This window comes from Chiloscyllium punctatum, chromosome 1 (genome assembly GCF_047496795.1).
Source record: "Chiloscyllium punctatum isolate Juve2018m chromosome 1, sChiPun1.3, whole genome shotgun sequence".
In the NCBI taxonomy this organism is placed as follows: Eukaryota; Metazoa; Chordata; class Chondrichthyes; order Orectolobiformes; family Hemiscylliidae; genus Chiloscyllium; species Chiloscyllium punctatum.
Window position 1 is genome coordinate 116,806,270 of NC_092739.1, and position 23,464 is coordinate 116,829,733.

General features: G+C 41.6%; 1 protein-coding gene across 14 annotated transcripts in view; it reads right to left on the bottom strand.

The window, feature by feature from the left end:
- celf4 (CUGBP, Elav-like family member 4) overlaps nucleotides 1–23,464 on the bottom strand; it is a 1,199,286-nt gene that overhangs the window by 699,426 nt on the left and 476,396 nt on the right. The window lies entirely within an intron of this gene.

Here is a 23,464-nt window from a genome sequence, read left to right on the forward strand (position 1 = left end):
TTTCCTTGGCATCAACTCAAAGCACAAGTGAAATATTGAGTTTTCACTGAAAACTGAAATTCATGCACCATTCTTTTCCTGAACTCAGCTAGTTATTTTTGTTCTATCACTTATTTTTATAAAAAGAGGCATGTGACGGCAAGGTGGCTGGAAATGTTTGAACGTGATAAGGCAGAGGGGAAAGATTGCTGATCGCTGGTTAAAAAGCCTCTATCAGGTTGCCTTTCTCATCCATTATATATGGCAGATGTCTTCCTGCTGTCATCAAATACTCACTCATCAGGATGTTAAGTTGGGGGGGTGGAGGGCGGGGGGGCAGTGAGCGGTGTTGCCAAGGACGGTGAGACATAAATGGGATGGGGGTGGAGCTGGGTGACAGGGAGCTGGGAATGTGATAGGTACATGAACGTGGGGGGTAATGGTAAGAGGTTGGAGTGGAGGGTGGAGCAGATAGGTGGGAGAGAAGATGGACAGGAGAGACAGTTCAAGAGGGCAGTGCCAAGTTGGAGGGTTGGATCTGGGATAAGGTGGGGGGAGGGGAGATGAGGAAACTGGTGAAATTGACATTGATTGTGTGCAGTTGGGGGGTCCCAAGGTGTTCTTCCTCCTGGTGTCAGGTGACTAGAATTTGGCTGAGTGGGAGGGGGAGTTGAAGTGTTCAGTCACAGGGTGACGGTTTGCAGAACATCTCCCAGAGATGTTCCGCAAGTTGGCGTCCTGTCTCCCCAGCGTAGAGGAGACCACATCGAGAGCAACAGACACAGTAGATGACGTGTGTGGAGGTGCAGGAGAATCACAGTCTGATGTGGAAGGATCCTTTGGGTCCTTGGATGAAGGTGAGGAGGAGGTGTGGGTGCAGGTTTTACATCTCTTGCGGTGGCAAGGGAAGCTGCCGGGAGTGGAGGATGGGTTGGTGGGAGGCGTGGACCTAACAAAGGAATCACTGAGGGAATGGTCTCTGCTGAACGCAGGTGGGGTTGGGGAGGGAAATATATCTCTGGTGGTGGGGTTGTTTGTAGGTTGTGGAAATGATGGAGGATGATGCATTGTATCTGGAGGTTGGTGGGGTGGAAGGTGAGGACCGCGGGGGGGGGGGGGGGGGGGGGGGTTTGTCCATGTTGCAACTGGAGGGGCAAGGGCAGAGGTGCAGGAAGAGGAGGAGATGTGCTGGAGGGCATTGTTGATCACATGGGAGGGAAAACTGCAGTCTTTGTAGAAGGAGGCCAACCGGGATGTTCTGGAGTGGAACTGGTTCTCCTGGGAGCAGATACAGTGGAGGCGGAGGAATTAGGAGTAAGGGATTATGTTTTTACAGGAGGAGGGGTGGGAGGAGGTGTAGTCCAGGCAGCTGTAGGAATCAGTGGGTTTGAAGTAGATGGCCGTTTTGAGTCGGGCACCAGGAATGGAGATGGAGAGGTCCAGGAAGGGGAAGGAGGTGTCCAAAGGGTCTAGGTGAACTTGAGGTCAGGGTGGAAGGTGTTCGTGAAGTTGATGAACTGTTCAACCTCCTCGTGGGAGCATAAAATGATGCTGATACAATCATCAATGCAGTGGAGGAAAAGGTGGAGAATGGTGCCAGTGTGGCTGCGGAAGACGGACTGTTCCACATACCCAACAAAGAGACAGGCATAGTTGGGGCCTATGCAGGTGCCCATGGCTCACCTTTGGTCTGAAGGAAGTGGGAGGATTTGAAGGAGAAATTGTTGAGGGTGAGGACCAGTTCAGCCAATTCAATGAGTGCGTCAGTGGCAGAGTACTGGATGGGTCAGATGGAGAGGAAGAAATGGAGGCCTTGGAAGCCTTCCTCATGGTGGATGGATATGTATCGGGACTGGATGTCCATGATGCAGATAAGGCACTGGGAGCCAGGGCACTTAAAGTAATGGAGGATGTGGAGGTTGATAGTGGTGTCCCAAAACTATGTGAAGAGATCCTGGACCAAGGGGGACAGGACAGTGTTAAGGAATGCGGAGATAAGTTTGGTGGGACAGAACAGGTGGAGATGATGGGTCATCTGGGGCAGACAGGTTTGTGAAGTTTGGGTAGAAGGTGGAACCAGGTAGTGCAGGGATCCAGGACTATGAGGTTGGAGCTATGGGTGGGAGATTTTCTGTGGTGGTGAAGTTGTGAATTGTTTGGGGGATGATAGTTTGGTAATGGGAAGTGAAGGTCATGGTCACAACGGCAGTAGAAGATGTTGTCTGTAATTGGTGCCTGGCTTCAGCGGTGTAGAGGTTGGTGTGCCAAACTTTCATTGCGACCCCTTGTCAGCTGGTTTGATGGTGAGGTTGGGGTTGGAGTGGAGGGATTGGAGGGCTGCGCATTGCGAGGGTAAGAGGTTGAAGTGGGTGAGGGGGTGGACAGATTGAAGCAGTCAAGGTGACAGTTGGAGATGAAGAGATCGAGGGTGGGTAACAGACCAGCAGAGGGTGTCCAAAGGGATGGAGTGTTTTGGAGGCAGGAGAAGGGGTCTTGCAAGGGTGGGTGAGAGCCCTGATGGAAAAAGTATGGAGGCAGAGGCTGCAAAAGAAAAGTTTGATGCCATGGCATGTGTTGAATTCGTTGATCTGGGAGTGTAGGGGGATAAAGGTAAGGACTGATTCATTGTCAGTGAGGAAGAGGTTTGCAGGGGTGGTAAAAACACAGCAGGGCTGGGAGCTAGGACCATCTAAGTTTGAACTGGGCAAGTTGGCGCTGATTGGTCATGTCATCAACCTGAGAAATAGACAATAGGTGCAGGAGGAGGCCATTCTGCCCTTCAAGCCTGCACCACCATTCAATATGATCATGGCTGATCATCCTTAATCAGTATTCTGTTCCTGCCTTATCTCCATAACCCTTGATTCCACTATCCTTGAGAGCTCTATCTAACTCTTTCTTAAATGAATCCTGAGACTGGGCCTCCACTGCCCTCTGGGGCAGAGCATTCCACACAGCCACTACTCTCTGGGTGAAGAAGTTTCTCCTCATCTCTGTACTAAATGGTCTATCCCATATTTTTAAGCTGTGTCCTCTGGTTCGGCACTCATCCATCAGTGGAAACATGTTTCCTGCCTCCAGAGTGTCCAAACCTTTAATAATCTTATACGTCTCAATCAGATCCCCTCTCAGTCTTCTAAACTCAAGGGTATACAAGTCCAGTCGCTCCAGTCTTTCAGCGTAAGATAGTCCCGCCATTCCAGGAATTGACCTCGTGAAACTACGCTGCACTCCCTCAATAGCCAGAATGTCTTTCCTCAAATTTGGAGACCAGAACTGCACACAGTACTCCAGGTGTGGTCTCACCAGGGCCCTGTACAGCTGCAGAAGAACCTCTTTGCTTCTATACTCAATCCCTCTTGCTATGAAGGCCAGCATGCTATTAGCCTTCTTCACTACCTGCTGTATCTGCATGCTTACCTTCATTGACTGGTGTACAAGAACACCCAGATCTCTTTGTACTGCCCCTTTACCTAAATTGATTCCATTTAGGTAGTAATCTGCCTTCCTGTTCTTGCCACCAAAGTGGATAACCATACATTTATCCACAATAAACTGCATCTGCCATGCATCTGTCCACTCACCTAACCTGTCCAGGTCACCCTGTAATCTCCTAACATCCTCATCACATTTCACCCTGCCACCCAGCTTATTATCATCAGCAAATTTGCTAATGTTATTGCTAATACCATCTTCTATATCATTAACATATCTTGTAAAAAGCTACGGTTCCAGTACTGATCCCTGCGGTACCCCACTGGTCACTGCCTGCCATTCCAAAATGGAGCCGTTTATCACTACTCTTTGTTTCCTGTCAGCCAACCAACTTTCAATCCAAGTTAGTACTTTGCCCCCAATACCATGCGGCCTAATTTTGCTCACTAACCTCCTATGTGGGACTTTATCAAAAGCTTTCTGAAAGTCCAGGTACACCACATGTACTGGATCTCCCTCGTCCATCTTCAGAGTTACATCCTCAAAAAATTTCAGAAGATTAGTCAAGCATGATTTCCCCTTCATAAATCCATGCTGACTCTGACCTATCCTATTACTACTGTATAGATGTGTCGTAATTTCATCCTTTATAATAGACTCCAGCATCTTTCCCACCACTGAGGTCAGACTAACTGGTCTATAATTTCCTGCTTTCTCTCTCCCACCTTTCTTAAAAAGTGGTACAACATTAGCCACCCTCCAATCCGCAGGAACTGATCCTGGATCTATCGAACTCTGGAAAATAATCACCAATGCATCCACAATTTCTTGAGCCACCTCCTTCAGTACCCTGGGATGTAGACCATCAGGCCCCGGGGACCTATCAACCTTCAGACTTAACAGTCTCTCCAACACCAATTCCTGGCAAATATAAATGAACCAGAGAATTTCTGTCACTGTTTTATTAAGTCAAAACAGGTGTATTGTGAATCGTGTGGGCAGGTTTAAGTAAAATGCTAGAAGAAGCCATCAAGGCTACCAAGCAGTGTTTGCTCAACAATAACCTGAGGCTCACTTTAGGTTATGCAGGGACTCCTAGGTTCCTGGAGAAAGTGAGGACTGCAGATGCTGGAGATCAGACTTGAGAGTGTAGCACTGGAAAAGCACAGCAGGTCAGGCAGCATCCGAGGAGGAGGAGAATCGGCGTTTCTGGCATAAGCCCTTCATCAGGAATTGCTGATGAAGGGCTTATTCCCAAAATGTTGATTCTCCTGCTCCTTGGATGCTGCCTGACTTGCTGTGTTTTTCCAGCTGTCCACTCTCAAGTATTAAGTTACAGCCTTGTTCAAAACATGGACAGAACAGCTGAACACCAGCAGAGAGCAGAGAATGACTACCCTTGTCATTAAAGCATAATTTCACCAAGACATCAAGAAGCCTTAGCAAAATTGCAGTCAATGGGAATCAGAGGCAAAACCCTATGCTGGTTGGAGTGATACCTGGCACAAAGGAAGGCAGTAATAGTTGTCGGAAATCAATCAGCTCAGCTCCAGCACATTTCTGCAGGGGTTCCAAGGGTAGTGTGCTTGGCCCAGCCATGTTCAGCTGCATTATTAATAACTTTTGCTCCATCATAAGGCCAGAAGTGGGGATGTTTTCTGATGATTGCACAATGTTTAGTCCTATTCACCATGTCCCAGATACTGGTGCAGCTCTTGCTCATATGCAATAAGACCTGGACAGCTTTCAGTGTTAGTAATTATCAAATAACATTGGTGTCACAGCAGTGCCAGGCAATGACCACCTCCAACAAAACAGAGAAGAAAACTCTCTCTCCTTGACATTCAACAGCGTTAATGCCACAGAATTCCCTACTATCAACATCCTGGGAGTTACCATCATCCAGAAACTGAACTGGACCAGCCATGTAAATATTATGTGCAGCTACAAGTAAATCCCTTATCTACAAGACACAAATCACTTTACTCAGAGAGTAGTAGGAGTGTGGAATGCCTGCCTGCAACAATAGTAGACTTGCCAACGTTAAGGGCATTTAAATGGGCATTGGACATATATATGGACAATAATGGAACAGTGTAGATCAAATGGGCATCAGATTAATTTCGGTCCGGCGCAACATCTGTACATCTCAATGACTCGATGAACATCGAGGGCCAAAAGGCCTGTAATGTTCTATGTTCTATAAGTCAGGAGTGTATGGAGTACTTTGTACGTGCTTTGAGAAGAGCAGCTCCAACAGCACCCAAGAAACCTACCAAAGCAGCACACATGACTGGCAGCAGATCCAACATCACTCCTTCCACAATTGACACACCATGGGAGCAGTGTTTACCATCTTTAAGATGCACTCCAGCAGTGTTTTAAACATTCAATCTTTCCAGCACTCATGCACAATTGCAGCAGTGTGTACCATCTGAAAGATGTGTGCACCATCACCCTGCCCAACCCTTGGCATGTTGATGGTGAGAGATTAAGCAATGATAATGGTGTTAAATGTCATGGTGGGGGAAGGTTAGAATTTCTCTCATTGCAGCAACTCACTAAGGCTCATTCAGTGCCACCTAGATGAGAAGGGTGATAGGATCATGGATGCACAATTCTAGGTTCATCCTCCCAAGTCACATACCATCCTGAATTGAATCTTGGTCAAATTTGCTATAGCTTGGTGTACCTTCACCACAGAAACAGCAGAAGTTTATGAAGGTGGCTCAACACTACCTCCTTCAAGGGCAATTAGGATGGACAATAAATCCTAGCCATGCCAGTAACCTCTGCACCCCACGATAGACGTCCATCTCACATGCACACAATTCTTTGGTGCTAACATTAAGTTACTATTCTTCATTTGGAAATACAGATTTTGTGTGTGACAAACTATTAGGTAATGTAAGTCAGATTAAGTCTTTCACCAGAGTTCCACAGGCAAAGAAAGTCTCAGTTTGAGGCACTAATTAACAGTAATGAATGAAATCCCTTTGATCTTTCCCAACCATTCCCTTGAGTTCTAAAAAATTCAATTCTGCTGTCATTAACATCAGCAAAGTTATCAGAGACTGTGGATTGGGCTTGAAACCTGCTGCTCAGGATAGCTTATTATCACACTAGGTAACGTATTTATCTGCTTACACATCAGGCAAGTTCTACATAGTAAAACAAAGAACTGTGGATATGAGAAGAAACACATCCTAGCGGTGGAATCACTCTGTATCCTCACGAGAACCTTTACAAACAAGTTCCCTGAAAGGTCAGGTTCCCAGGACTGGACATAATTTTCTCTTACCTAGTGCATTTCTAACTTCAAAGTTCACAGATCTGAAGCAATACCCTGTTACTATCTTTCTACACACCTACAGCCAAATCAGAGAGTTTTCTCTGTTTTTTAATTTGCAATATTCATGTTGGGATGTGACCAATGCATTACACAGGATTGACACAATCTCCCTGTTTTTGTTCCTGATATTAACAAAGCACCAGATCCTATCTGCTTTGCTAACAGCTCTCTCTCAGTATCTGCTGCCATCTTCAAAGTTTAATTCACACTCCTTCAGCCTTCTTCCAAAATGCATCACTAGACACTTCTCCATATTAAATTCCATGTCAGCCCACTCTGCTAGTCTATCATTATTCTGTTGCAAGCAAATCATTTCATTCTCACTCTCAGTCACTTCTCCAAGTTTGGTAGCCTTAGCAAAATTTATTTCATATTCCAGATGCAAGTCAGCTCTATACCAAATGAACAGTGGTCATAGCAATGACCCCCTAGCCCCTAGACTAATGCGATCGATGCTCGAAATCCCAAACAAAAAGCATTTACCATGACTCCACGCATTCTGTCTTTGAATTATTTTTTTTTAAATTCAGTTGCACACTGGCTCTCCTGTCATAATGTGGGACATGTTAGCCCAAATGTGGAATGGTATATTTAAATCAGGCAATAATGATGCAGTAATGTATCCTATTTTTCACCATTTCCACATCACTGATGCTGTGTATTAATAAAGCCCATAGGGAAAAAGAGTGGTTTATGCTATCCCAGGGCAATAGTGAAAAGCAGGTAGGTTGTTGTTGGGAGGGGAAATGGGGACTGGGGGTTGGGGGGAAATAGCGATCAGAAAGGGAGGTATTGTCTAAGTGATCCAAGGGATTGAATCACTGTTAAAATGGATCTATCAAAAATATTTTTGCTGTGTTGATTCTTATTAATTTTCACCTTGCTGACTGGAATGGGTTTCAGCACGTACATTTACGATTTCTACAATTTTGAGAGAGTGCCTGGTCACTGAGGCATGACGTATACCCCAACTGCAGAATATGCAGACAGTGCTCCTCCCTACAGTGAACCCAAGAACACTGTTTATCAAGGATGCGACTTGTAGTGAAGCTGTGAAGTTCTGCTACATTGTGACCTGCAGCCTGTTTTCACCTCTTGTTACCAAGGTCATCTAGGTCAAAACCATGATGAATGTTTATGTTATACATTCTTTTCAAGTGTTTTTAGCTTATTAAATTGCCAGTTTTAACAAACCAGTTGACTTTGCACAGTTTAGTACTGGGCCAGTAATAAGATTGAGGAAAAGTAACTGTAACCCAACTGCTCTTCTTAATTCCAGCAAGCTTGCACCTTGAAAATATGTTTAACTCTTTACTGTTCCGTCATCAAGTTGCTGCTGATGAAAGCTCTTAGGACAAATGAGTTCTGAACCTAGTAAAAAGCCCACAAGTTGCTTTTCTGCAGTTCTTCAAGTGTGTTAGAGAAGTGCCAGATAGGTTATGAGGAAGTGAAAAATATCACATGCCACTGTCTGAGAAGATAGTGCCTGTGGATCATGTTTGATTGTGTAGTTTGATTGTACACAGCATGCCGGTCTTTTAGAGCCAGTGGTGATTTGATATGCCAGTACCTGATCTGCCAGGTACATGATCTGTTTTCCATGTTGAATTTTCTCGACGTCTGAATTGTTTGGAGTGTTTGGTAAGATAGAAAGCTGAATAAAAATGAAGTGAGTTGGGCTGTTAACAAGCTGTTCAACAAGCAATAGAATAGAATATCTTTTATTGTGACACTTACTCAAGAAGTATAATGAAAAGTTTGACAATGTCGCCTTTAATAGAGTAAAAGTACCTAGGTACAAGTCTTGGTACAACACTCCCCTTAACTGTGCAATACACTGCAGCCTAGAGAGAAACTTGCCATGCCTCTAGTCAAAAGGATAAAAGATGGAGTGAAAGGATTCTTGTGATGCCTTGGGTAGTGTCTCCACCTCTGAGCCAGGAGGTCCAGGTTCAAGTTCCACCTGCTCCAGAACTTTGTAATAAATTCTCTGAACAGGTTGATTAGAAAATATTGAAATGGTGGAGTGAGATGCCCCAATGTACAATCAGTCCTCACTGGACTTCTTGTCCACTTTTGTCACAAATCTTGTCTTAGCCCACACCATTCAGGCCCCTATAAGACTTCTATTGTTTCCTGCATCCATGGTATTATACTTTCACTAATGTGATAATATGCTAGATGACTGTAAAACCTAGAACAATACGATTAATTATTCTTCACTAGTTTTTAAATTCTAACTAATGCAATCTGTATAGCTTACTGATCAATAAATGTGCATTTTATTTGTCATGTATGACAATTAGCAATACTTTTTAATGAAAATATAATTTAATTACTTTTCTTTTATTTCTCGACTAATGAAGATTGATAGAAAGTGCATCAATGAGATTCATTGGAGACTTGACATTAAGAAAACTTATGCATATAACCTTGAAATATGATGTTTGACTAAAAGGCTTAAAAAGATGTCAAATCAATTAAATTATACACAGTGTTCTACTTTAGCTCTGTAGATATGCTTTTATTTTGTTTCTTCCCTGTGGCTGTCACTCATTACCGCTCAACATTTTGGGCCACAGAAATTTCCATCTCTACCAACGATAGAGCTGTAGGGCTGGCAGACGGAGATTTAACCTAACTGGGATAGGCGTGTGTCAGAGTGACTTACAATTTGCCAAACAGTCTGAAAAATAGTTATCAGAAACATTATTGAGGAACAACAAAATGCAGGAAATGAAGTTGAATGAGAAAGCCACTGTCCAAATGAAATTCAATGTCTGTTCTCACTAAGTCATTTGCTCTACTTTTCATCTTGGTATTTACATTTTATTGTTTCTTTCTGACATCTGACGGGTTTCAACCTCATATGTCCAATTTATCTCGATCTATCTTTATAGTAACCCTTGCTGTGCTTGAGATTTAAGGGAAAAGATTCAGTGATTAGCATGTACTGTATTGCCATGAAATGCCAAAGTATAGGTTAGGGGAGTATGGAAATGGCTTCATTTACTTTTGATTTTTAAAAATCCAAAAGTTCAAAGCATGATGGATGGAGACTGTCTTTTGACTGACAACAGTTATAATAGTTTACTTCTGAGGATGGATCTTTGTGAATTAATGAGCTAGATAGCAGAGAATTCTGACAGTTACATTTTTAATCAGGCCAATTTAGTTATATCATGACTACTTACTGCCAATATAGTAGGTATGACAAATTCCAAGTGGAAATATTCATGATTTCATTAACTTGCCAACAGGAAACTGTTCATTACAAGACCATTACAACAGGCTGTTGTACGTCCGGCTTGTTTAAATAATTATCCTTGTAATCTGCATCATGAACAACTAGTGAAATGCATCAGTAATTGAAAAATCTATGAACAAATTGAAATTTTAATTATATCTCACTAAAGTGGCAAGTTATAAACTCCTTCACAAGAGTTCTTTTCTGGATGTAGTTATTAGAAATGTGAATAACAGGACAATAAGAGCTGACATTATTTTATATGAAGATAATTCCCAAGGCCAGTATTTAAGTATTTGCTGAGGAAATGTTGGATTATGCGGTATAGAAATGCTGTTCTAAAGGGTTGGATTCCCACTGTTGGCATTCAAATGGTCTCTGCATTTTGACTGTTATTAGTTCTGAATGATGTTGTTAGCATAGAAATTCCCTATCCTGCTAGTAAATATATAAGGTATAAAAGTATAATAGTTTATAATGTGGAATTAGATAGTGGGAGGAGCACTGAAAGAAGTCTTTGAACAAATGCAGTCAATGATAAGTTGTGAAGACATAAGAAAGACTATAAAATCTGCTCTGCTGTTCAATATTGTCATGGCTGACCTTCAGCTTAAATTCCTCTTTCCCACCCACACTCCTAGATTCCTATGATGACCAGAAATCTACCCCAGAATTAAATTTGTGGAGAAAATTCCCCTCATCTCAGCTTTCAATGATCCATCCTTTGTGCTGTGCCTCCATGATCTAAATTCTTCAGCCATAAGAAATAATCTCTCAGTAACTAGCTCATGAAGTCCCTTCAGAATCTTCCACTTTTCAATGCGATCAATGCTCATTCTTCTAAATTCTGGAAACTACATACAAACTTTATTTAACGTTTTATCATTGGTCAATATTCTTATCCCAGGAACAAACTACTGAACTTTCACCATACAGCTGCCTTGCATCATCCTGTTCCCTGCCCATACTACGTTGCTGTATCCTCCCCCAGTTGAATGGCTCCCTGTACCAACAGTATTGTGGTCAATTCACTTATCCTCTTTGCAGTCTCCACTCACGTCCACATAGCTTGCAAGAACCTATTACCACTATCGGACAATTACAGGAAACTTTGCTCCTTGAACATTATTTCTGCACGCCCCCACTCCCCTGGGTCCGCATTCCTGTCCCGTCTGCAGTCACACCCTCCTGCCCCGATCGCAGACTAAATTTGAAATACTGAAACTGAGGAGTGCAACCATTTCCCGGAGCAAAGTATCCAGATAATGTTTCCCACTGCCTGATGTTGCATAATTTCTGCAGCTTAGAGATGAGTTCATCCATTTGGATTCTAAGTTCCTTAAAACCGCTAACATTGATTGCAGATGCTTTCATCTTGGATCACTTTGCTGTCCAGCAGTTCCCATAGTGTGCAACAATAAACTCAATAATATAATAAGACATTCAATAATCTATTCCACCACTTTCCTGATGACTAATGTCAGACCAACAGCCTTGAAGTTCCCCATATCTCTCTATTTCCTTCCTTGAACAGCAGTTCTCAGTCCCATGACAGGTACAAAAGGCAGGAAAATTCTAGGCTCCACAGCCCAATCATTGAAAATGGCTGCCTGTATTTCCCATTTTGGGGGTTACATTCGCCAACCTCCAATCTCCTCAGACTGTTCCAGATTGGAGGCAATTAGCAGTGGTTAGAACTGTTGTCTCACAATGCCAGGGAGCTGGGTTCGATTCCAGCCTCGGGTGACTGTCTGTGTGGAGTTTCATGTCCTCCCTGCATCTGCGTGGGTTTCCTCCGGGTGCTCCAGTTTCCTCCCACAGTCCAAAGATGTGCAGGTTAGGTGAATTGGCCATGATAAATTGCCTAGAGTGTTCAGGGATATGTAGGATAGGTACATTAGTCAGGGGAAATGTAGAGTAATAGGGTCGGGGAATGGGTCTGGGTGCGTTACTCTTTGGCGAGTCAGTGTGGACTTGTTAGATCAAATGGCCTGTTTCCACACTGTAGGGATTCTGTGATTCAATTCAATGATTCTATGGAAGACCATGATTAGTTCAGTGACTATCTCTGTATCTATCATTTTTACAGTTGTAGGAGGTAAACCTACAATTGTAGGAGGTAGGTCCTATGTAGGCAGCATGATGGAGTAGAGTATATCATTGTGAGGATAGAAATGTAAATCCACCAGATGGTCCACAGTGGTTCTGGCAGATAGCTCAGTATTACACTCTCAAGGACAATTAGGGATAAGCAACAAATGTTGTGCTGACAGCAATGCGCATCTCCCATGAAAAGATAACTATTAATACATTACATAGTTAAAGGAAGAATAGGCATAATTCATTAAATGGTTGTTCCTCATGCCACTCTTCTTACAATTTTAGGAAAGGTAATATCAGAAATACATCAAAACTGAGAATAAAAGTTGCAAAAATAACATGGGCAATACATTGTCAAGTGACAATGTAGAACAACACATGGAAACATTTGAAGCAGTGTTCAATTGTGTGAAGGAAAAAATACAAATCCCACTTCTAGAAAGGAACAAACTAAATCATAACAGGACTCCACAGTTGACTAAGTACAAAAGGGAAAAACTGGGGCTATTGAATGAGGGAAACATTGGCCCAGCTCTTTGTTTCCAGTTCAGACGTGGACAGGCAGGACAATTTCTGATTCCATGAACTTAACCACTAAAATAGCCATCAGCACATCATTTAAATGGTCAGCTGCCTCAGTGAACTGTATGTGCATGAACCACATCACACCCTCAATCACACCCCAGTGAGAATAGAAAATGAGTGCAGCTTACAACATTTTTGCCATGTTGGTGGATCTCCATCATGGTGAAAATCTATGTCATTGAGTACATAGATAGCAGAGATATGCACAATAAGGGAGTGTACTAGAAATAAGAAGTTAAAACATAATTAGGAAGGCAAAGAGGAACCATGTAATTTAATGATTAAGGAATTCAAATTAAAACATTATACAGACAAATCAATGAAATAAAAGGTTTTGGGTTCTCATGGCACAGTGATAGTGTCCCTGTCTCTTAGAGGATCAGTTAGCTCTGATGGTTGGACAGTTAGCTTATGATATAGAATGATGCCAACAGCATGGATTCAATTCCTGTACTAGGTGAGTTTACATTGAAGAATTCTCCTTCTCAACTTCTTCCCTAGCTTGAGGTGTGGTGACTCAAGTGAAACCACCAATAGTCACCTCTCTCTAAAGAGGGAGTAACTTTCTCGTCTCTATCTGTATTTCTGAGCCAAGGGGCCTGGGTTCAAGTCCTATCTGCTCCAGAGGTACAAAATAACATCTCTGAACAGGCTGATTCTAAAATACCAATAAAACGATGGCCCATGAAGGGATATATCAGATACTGTGTGAAAAAACAATTGAGAAATTGGAAAAGTATTAAATAATACTATTAATAACAACTTTCGTATTTATTCAGGAATCAGAAAGATAGAACAGGTAATAAGTACACTTTTTTAAAAAGAAGGGGAGTGATTGAATAAACTAAACAAACTCAACAGAGGATAATATCTCTGCTCAGGATGACGTGAATCCAAGTATTATAAAGGAAATCTAGGGAAGTGTCAATAGAGTCATTACTAGTCATATTTAATAAATTATGAGAAAATAGGTATTGTGCTAGTGGATCAATGGTTAGCTTATTTTAAATGCTATATTTAAGAAAGTGGACAGAAATTGTCCAGGGAATTATAGATCAGTCATCATAGCATTGCTGCTTTGAAAACTAATAGAATCTTTACTGAGAAAATAGAAGAACATCTAGAAATGAGAAAAACAATATTTAATCGTCAATCTGGGTTTAAAAAGGGAAAAACATATTTGACCAACACAATCCTATCTTTTACAGAGGTAATAGAGAGGACAGACAATAATGCAGCATTTTCATTTACTGTGGATTTTCCAAAAAGCCTGTGATGAGGTCCCTCACATTAGACAATGAATGTGGTCATGAAATAACTCCAAGACAGACTGAAGAGATAGGGAATAAAGGCAAAATACTCAAAATTGCAGAAAGTAGAAACTAGTTCACCACAAGTATCAACCATGGATTAAGGTTGAATGGCTGAATAGTGAAGGGACTGAATGCCCTACACCTGGTCCTATGTTCTTAAGGATCAGTGCGAGAATCATTACAGTTCACAATTTACATTTTTGATTATGGTGCTCAAATCATCAATGTAATTTCTAAATTTGCAGATGACACCAAATGTGGGTGTGTGAGAATGGGAATCTGGGGGAATTGTTTCTGCTGAGTAGCACCACAACAAATTACAGGAAGACATTAATAAACTTGCAGATTGGGCAAACAATTGGAAAAAGACGACTAAAAGAACAAATACAGTGGTCAAATGGAAGGATGAGGAGGGATCTAATTGAATCTGACAGAATACCGAGTGCCAGATTGAGTGGAGGCGCAGAAAATGTTTCTATAAGTAGGACAGACTAGGATACAAGGATAGTCTCAGAACTTTAGAACTGAGATGAGGTGGAGTTTCTTCAGCAAAAGGGAGGTTAATTTGTGGAACTGATTGCTGTAGAGGACTGTGCAGGCAGAGGCATTGTGTGTCTTTATGGTAAAAGAGATCAAAGGTCATGGAGAGAATGCAGGAGAGTGGGGTTGAGAAACACGTCAACCATGATCGAATGGTGGAACAAACTTGATAGGCTGAATGACCCAATTCTGTTAATCTATTCAAAGTTTGGGAGAAGATTCGTAGCTCAGGTGCTCGTTGTTGTGGTTCTGTTCGCCGAGCTGGGAATTTGTCTTGCAAACGTTTCGTCCCCTGTCTAGGTGACATCCTCAGTGCTTGGGAGCCTCCTGTGAAGTGCTTCTGTGCTGTTTCCTCCGGCATTTATAGTGGCCTCTCTCTGCCGCTTCCGGTTGTCAGTTCGAGCTGTCCGCTGTAGTGGCCGGTATATTGGGTCCAGGTCGATGTGTTTGTTGATAGAGTCTGTGGATGAGTGCCATGCCTCTAGGAATTCCCTGGCTGTTCTCTGTTTGGCTTGCCCTATAATGGTAGTGTTGTCCCAGTCAAATTCATGTTGCTTGTCGTCTGTGTGTGTGGCTACTAAGGATAGCTGGTCGTGTCATTTCGTGGCTAGTTGGTGTTCGTGTATACGGATCGTTAGCTGTCTTCCTGTTTGTCCGATGTAGTGTTTTGTGCAGTCCTTGCATGGGATTTTGTACACTACATTAGTTTTGCTCATGTTGGGTATCGGGTCCTTCGTTCTGGTGGGTTGTTGTCTGAGCGTGGCTGTTGGTTTGTGTGTTGTTATGAGTCCTAGTGGTCGCAGTAGTCTGGCTGACAGTTCAGAAATGCTCCTGATGTATGGTAGTGTGGCTAGTCCTTTGGGTTGCGGCATGTCCTCGTTCCGTTGTCTCTCCCTTAGGCATCTGTTGATGAAATTGCGGGGGTATCCGTTTTTGGCGAATACTTTGTATAGGTGTTCTTCTTCCTCTTTTTGTAGTTCTGGTGTGCTGCAGTGTGTTGTGGCCCTTTTGAATAGTGTCTTGATGCAACTTCGTTTGTGTGTGTTGGGGTGGTTGCTTTCATAGTTTAGGACTTGGTCTGTGTGTGGCTTTCCTGTAAACCTTTGTGGTGAATTCTCCATTCGGTGTTCTTTGTACCCCAACACACACAAACAAAGTTGCATCAGGACACTATTCAAAAGGGCCACAACACACTGCAGCACACCTGAACTACAAAAAGAGGAAGAGGAACACCTATACAAGGTATTCGCCAAAAACAGATACCCTCGCAATTTCATCAACAGATGCCTAAGGGAGAGACAATGGAACGAGGACATGCCACAACCCAAAGGACTAGCCACACTACCATACATCAGGAGCATTTCTGAACTGACAGCTAGACTACTGCCACCACAAGGACTCATAACAGCACACAACCCAACAGCCACGCTCAGACAACAACTCACCAGAATGAAGGACCCGATACCCAACATGAGCAAAACCAATGTAGTGTACAAAATCCCATGCAAGGACTGCACAAAACACTACATCGGACAAACAGGAAGGCAGTTAACGATCCGTATACACGAACACCAACTAGCCACGAAATGACACGACCAGCTATCCTTAGTAGCCACACACACAGACGACAAGCAACATGAATTTGACTGGGACAACACTACCATGAGAGGGCAAGCCAAACAGAGAACAGCCAGGGAATTCCTAGAGGCATGGCACTCATCCACAGACTCTATCAACAAACACATCGACCTGGACCCAATATACCGGCCACTACAGCGGACAGCTCGAACTGACAACCGGAAGCGGCAGAGAGAAGCCACTATAAATGCCGGAGGAAACAGCACAGAAGCACTTCACAGGAGACTCCCAAGCACTGAGGATGTCACCTCGACAGGGGACGAAACGTTTGCAAGACAAATTCCCAGCTCTGTTCATCTATCTTATGGTTTTATGGTGTAAGTACATCAATCACCAGAAGTTGCACCCTAGTTAACAAGGCTGTAAAGAAAGCAAACAAATTGCTGGTTTTATTTTTACATGGGTAGAATTGAAAAGTAGGCAAGTAGTGCTAATTCTGTATCACACCGTTATTAAATCATACTTAGAGCACTGCATCCAGTTGTGATCACCATAACATACATAGGATTTAGAGGCACTGGGTAAGACTTACAAGGATGACACTAGAAAGACACAGATACCAATATCAGAAAAAACAATAACAGGCTAGGTCACTTCTTATAAAGAAAGGTTGAAGAGTGACCTAATACAGATATTTAAAATTATGAAAGATTTTCAGCAAACAGAAAAAAGTGTGAAGGTTTCCTCTTGTGAAGAATAGCGTGACAAAAGTCCATTGAAATAAGACGTCACCAAGGAATCCAATAGAGAATTCAGAACAAACTTCTTTACTCAAAGCATGGTGAGTATGTAGAACACCAGGAATGGTTGAAATAACGAGTATTTCAGGGGAAGTTAGAAAAGCACTTGAGGGAGAAGACATAGGTGGTGACAACGTCAAGTTTAAATGAGAAATGATGGGAGAATGCTAGAGTAGAAAATACCAACCAACATGTACTTCTTTGACAGAATTGCCAGTTTCTGTGCCTAATGCTTAATGTAATGGCCAAAGGAAACTTCTGCAGAACAACAAGGGCTCCAAAGATTGCCTCATCTTCCTAAGCAAAGAGCAAATCCAATTTCTTTTCCTCATTCAACAAATATTCCCTTTTTCTCTCATAACATAGTGTTTTCTTTCATTTTACTATATTTTGCTGCCAATTTTAACCATACATCTTTAACATACGTGCAACATGACTGGACTTTATGATTACAATAAATATTATTTTGATTAAATCTGCCCTGAGTTTGGTGCAGAGTTTTTCAAGACTATGAAGTATCAAGATTTATTTTAAAGTGCACACTTTTAATTTTGCAACACAGGCCATTGAGTTCAATATTTTAATTTCACCGTGCCTTACTTTGTAATCCTCTTTAGATTTTATTTCCACGAATGTCATCAAGCATACTATCACACAGATGCCATCCACTGTAATGAATAACAACTTTCAAACAAATTGAAGAAAATGAATGCTTGTCGATAATGCCAAGTCTTTGAACATAATGATCAGTCAGCTCAGTTGCAGCGTAACATTGTCAGAGTTCCTTGGATACTACCTTAGGTTCAACCTTCTTCAGCTGCTTCACCCATGACCTTTCCTCCATTGTAAGCTCAGAGGGGAATGTTAACCGATGAACGCACAATATTCAGCTCCTCAGATACTTAATCAATCCTTGTCCAAATTCAGTGAGACCTGATCAAAGTTCAGGGGATGGTAAATGGCAAGCAACATTTATACCACACAAGTGTGAGGCAATGACCTAACAAGAGTAAATCAAATCATCACCCTTGACTTTCAATGGTACAGATCTTGCACTAACAACATTTTGAGGCATACCACTGACTAGAATCTGAACTGGACCAGCAATATCAATAACATACCTACAAAAGCAGGTATTTGGTTCAGACTTCAGCATGGAACAACTAATCTTCTGACTCCACAAAGTCTTTCCACTATGTAAAAGGCATGAGTGAAGTGTGTGATAGAATACTCACCACTTCCCTGGAAGAGTGCAACTTCAACAATACTCAGAAGTTCACCACAGTCCACACCAAAGCAGTCTGCTTGATTGGCATTATACCTAACACCTTCACCATTCACTCCTATCACCAACAATGTGTGGTAGTAGCAATACATACTGTAGTAAATTACCAAGGCTCCTTAGGCAGCATCTTCTAAACACATAACCTCTACCGTGTGGAAGGACAAGGACAGCAGATGCCAAGGAACATTACCACCTGCAAGTTCCTTTCCAAATCACACACCATCCAATTTGGAACACTGTCACTGTTCCTGCACTGGGTCTGAGAACAGGGCTTAACAGAAAGTGCAGCCAAGGGATAGCTGGCCATAAATATGGCCAGGCTATTCATAGTCTCTTGCCTGATTAGATACAAAGCCAAACTCGATTCTTCAGTGACTCTTCCACTATTAGATAATAATACTCACATCAGGAAACCGAGACAGAGATATTAGTATTACAGGACAAATAATGTTCTCCCTCTGCACCAAACTACATTCTACCAAATCCTGCCTCCTTGTTCTAGCAGCAAATACAAACTGCACTGGATGTAGATTAGGAATGTGTTGTGGTTTAAAAACACGCTGGGACAAGTACATGTACTTCACAATACAGAGAAAAAGTGACACACAACCAGTTATTACCTGGAATGCAAGGAAGGAAAGGGGATGGGAAGAGGGGAAGAGGAAGGTGATGGGAAGTGGGGGAGCGGAAGGGGATGGGAGGAGGGGAAGGGGAAGGAGGTAGGAGGAGGGGAAGGGGTTGGGAGGAGGGGAAGAGGATGGGAGAAGTGGAAAGGGATTGGAGGAAGCTGCTGCCTTTGGCTGGGGCTGATAACCAATATCTGAGCAGCTGACTGAGACCACGTGGTCAGACTCTTCCTTGTTTTGCTAACCAACCACAAAATATTTCTACAGTTAGTCTCACAGAAAGCACATGTCCACCACCCAATTCTGAAAAATTCACCATCCTTTCCTCTTTGATTAAAATGCTGACTTTTGTTTCATACCAGCTAAGAGGTGTCATTAATGTCTTCATCATTGTCGCCTAAATGCTCTGTACATTTCAAATATGCATCCAGTTATGAAAAAGGGCATTAAAATTTTAATAATGTCAAACTCATCTGGCCAAACTCTGTAGAGAATATTCTGAGTCAGCAGGGTAAATATAGCAAAACGAGGTAATATAGTGATTGATCCCTGATTTGAGTTTATTTGACCATCACCCCGTGAGCTGCTTTATGAGTTTGCAACCTACTAGAGTTTTGACATTTGCCCTTTGGTGTTCATTTGTAACTTTCTGTTAATCAGCAGAAAGTTCCTTTCCTTTCTGAAGAAGTGGCCCTCAGTCAGCCCACAGTGACAGATTTAGGGTGTGTGTGTGTGTGTGTGTGTATGTGTGTGTGGCGGGGGGGGAGGGGGGGGAAGGGTTGTGCGGATGGGGGGATGTGTGTGTGTGTGTGCGCGTGGTGGAGTGGGGGGGCTGCTGAGGAAGACACCTGCCTTGGGCTGTACTTGCATGGCTTTTGACTGAAAGAGGTTTTAATTGGACAATAACGGAGGTCACATGTAAAAATCATTACCAGTTTCAAATTGCCATTTACCCTGATATATTTGGGTTATTTTAATATTTTAATGGAAAAGTTAATGGTTAGCAAATACAACCCTGGTGCAGGATGACATTTTAATATCTTGTTAAAATATTAGCCTATTTTCTGCAAAGCAACAGGGATTTGTTTAGCATCGAGAGAAAAAAAAGAGGAGAATGTACTTTGTACTGTAGATGAGCTTTAACACTTTGGGCTCCAGACTTCTCACTTGGTGCTTACAAATACAGGCCCCATGGAGTCTGAAACTCGAATAGATTACAAGGAGAAATACTTCCAAGAGTCTCCAATTTAGCACAGCAATTAAACTACTTTCTGTTTGTTATGAGAGGAAGGGTTATGTACTGATTAGAGTGGTGCTGGAAAAGCATAGCAGGTCAGGCAGCATCCGAGGAGCAAGAAAATCGACGTTTCGGGCAGGACCCCTTCATCAGGAATCAGCTTTTCCAGCATCACTCTAATCTTGACTGATCTCCAGCATCAAAAATGTGTTGCTGGAAAAGCGCAGCAGGTCAGGCAACATCCAAGGAGCAGGAGAATCGACGTTTCGGGCATAAGCCCTTCTTCAGGAATGCCCAAAACGTCAATTCTCCTGCTTCTTGGATGCTGCCTGACCTGCTGCGCTTTTCTAGCAACACATTTTTCAGCTCTGATATCTAGCATCTGCAGTCCTCACTTTCACCATGGTTTTATACTAGGCTACAGTTAGAAACCAATGATTTATTTTTGGGATCATTACCTTGTAGAGTGTGTTCATAGTCTACAGAAACTCCTGCCAAACTCAAAAATGATTGCAAATGTGTAAATATTGGATTGAATTGCACATGCCGACTCAGAATACTCAATCTTTCTTTTAGATTAGATTCCCTTCAGTCATGAAACATGCCATTTGGCCCAACAAGTCCACACCGACCCTCTGAAGAATAACCCACCCACACCCATTCCTCAATCCTAATTTATCCCTGACTATTGCACTTAACATTATGGGCAATTTAGCATGCCCAATTCATTTAACTGCACATCTTTGGATTATGGGAGGAAACCAGAGCACCCAGAGGAAATGCACGCAGACATGGGGAAAACGAGACAGTCACCCAAGGCGGGAATCGAACCTGGGTCCTTGTGCTGTGAGGCAACATTGCTAACCACTTTGTGTGGTGTGTCTTCAGGAACAGGTCAGGAATGGCAAAGTGTCCACATTCTGTTGTGCCACAGTACAAAAGCTGAGTATTGGCATTCATGCCCTACACAGGAACATCATCAGGATGAAGCATTGCAGCTTCCAGAGTTTACACATTTGGGTGGAGAGGCAACAAGGAAATTTGGGCCATTGATAAATCAACTGTCACCAGAGAGAGAGTAAGCACCTAATACAAATAGCAAGTGAGCCATGTGCTTTTTCAATAATAAGTCAAACACTGCACCCAGTGTCAAGATCATACATGGGAAGTTTGATTCTATTTAAAGGTTGACTAAACTTCATTTTGCATTGGAATCACGCTATAAATTCAGTACAAATGTTACCAAATTAAATTTACGTAAGAGGTAAAACACCATGTAATGTAAGAACTATTGCAAACCTTATCATTAACCTTGTATGAACAGAGAACTAACTGTACCATTGAATGTTCAGCAATATGAAAAGAATAAGCCAGAGAGCAGATCCTAACAAAGATGTAGTTACACCTATTTTCCAGAAAGGCACATCAGTACAGCAATGAAACTCTGGTAGGTTAACATTGCTGTAAGCATGTAGTGTCTTCAAATGAATTGCAAACAGTATAACTGCGTCCATGAATGAATCACATATTTATATGAGATTCAATTAATTCTGACAAATATTTCTCGGATACATACAATGGTACTCAGGAGTAGGCCCACAAACTTGAAGCATTTTTATCCGGTCTCAAGTTGCTGACTATTTTAATCACTATAATTGAGTATTGACTGATCAAACCTGTTCAGTAGTATCTATTAACCACCACTGGAAATTACTTTCACATCGTGCAAAAATATGACCCCTGCACTTGGTTGTAGCCAGTAACAATTACTCAGCTTAATTGCAATTTTATAGACCATGCAAAATACATTTTAATAGACTGAATTTTTGGGAAAAAAAACTGTTTAGATTCTTTGTTTTTAGTCAGAGCAGGAGTTTGAATGGAGAAATGACTCCTTTAAAGCTGGCTGGCTTCAGGAACTACTCGACTTTGTTTAAAGGAAACATATGGGAAGTTTGGAAACATTACAATGTTGTCAGAGAGAATACAAGAACAAATGTTTTCAACTCTCAACATTGGCTCCAGAGTTCAAATTTTCTCTCTCATGGCAATATTTCTTTATTTCACAATGATCATTTATTCGTTGAAATTTCCTCTGTTGTTCCAAAAATCTCACTCTACACACTCCCGTTCTTATTATATCCTAGCATTGTTTGAAGTCAAAATTTATTTCACTGCCTTTCTGTTTAAAAATATTATTTTCCTGAATAGTGCAATTTCTTGGCTCTTTCTGTGCATCTTTTTGTTTGCAATATACAGGCTTGTAGGGTCTACCTTTATTACAGCTCAATGTGGCTAAAGTTCTCACCTATTCTTTCCAGCTTTGCGTCTGTTCTGTACGCAGTTTCATAATAAAAACATCTTTTAATGGAATCTAAGCCAGTGAGCATATAGGCACACATTTATCAGAGATATATTAAAAAGCAATAAAATTGAAAAAGTGAATTAATACTAGATGAAAAGAAATAGATTTGATCATTACACTTTCATTGCTTTCCAAAGTTGTTCAGAATAAAAGGTATCACTTAAAACATTAGTTTTTCTTTTAACATTTTCACAGCATAACTAAATTAAATAAATTCCAACCCTTGACTGGAAAAAAAGTCTTAAAATGGATTTTAATATATTGCTTTGATGCCATTTTGCAGAATTCTTGGCTTAGTAGAAGTATTATCTTGAGTCCTGGCACATCAAAAGGATGGCAAGGCACTCAGAAGGTTTCTCTTTTCATACGCCATTGCTCAAGCTAATACTCTTACTGAAGCACAGAATGCTGCTGCAGGCTACGCAAACATTAAAAGCCAGATACACAGTCTTCACAGTTAATGTATATTACATGTTTACAGGAATGCTACTGTCAATTAACAAGCAGGTTCTAGTTTAGGCCAGGAACAAATAACTTTCCTCAGAGCACAGTGAAGATTGGAAAATTTGAGACTTCACTGCAAGACAAAAGTACAGCAAACAAAAATAAAAATACAAACTGTAACAATGTCAAAAAAACCTAAAGAATGATTTTTTCCATCACTCCAACTCAGTCTTTAGGCCACTGAATTTATAAATTCTGGATTACTGGATATAAATTCATTACATAATGAGATCATTTGATGATCTAATTAATCTTTTCAACAAAACATAAACTTTCCAATTTTAAGAATACTTTCACAACATCATACTTGCATGCATAATCTTTTTGTTACTATGATTCTTGACCTTATTATTTACAATTATTTAAATCCTTCTTGTTTCTCTATTTCCTACAATCATGGTTACTTTAAATTTTCAACCCTTATTTCCTAAACTCTTTGTGTGGTTGTTCTTCCCAGAATCTTTAGTATGTTCAAAGCAAGTCTTATTCCCATTCTCTCCTACTCAAGCTCTTCCAAC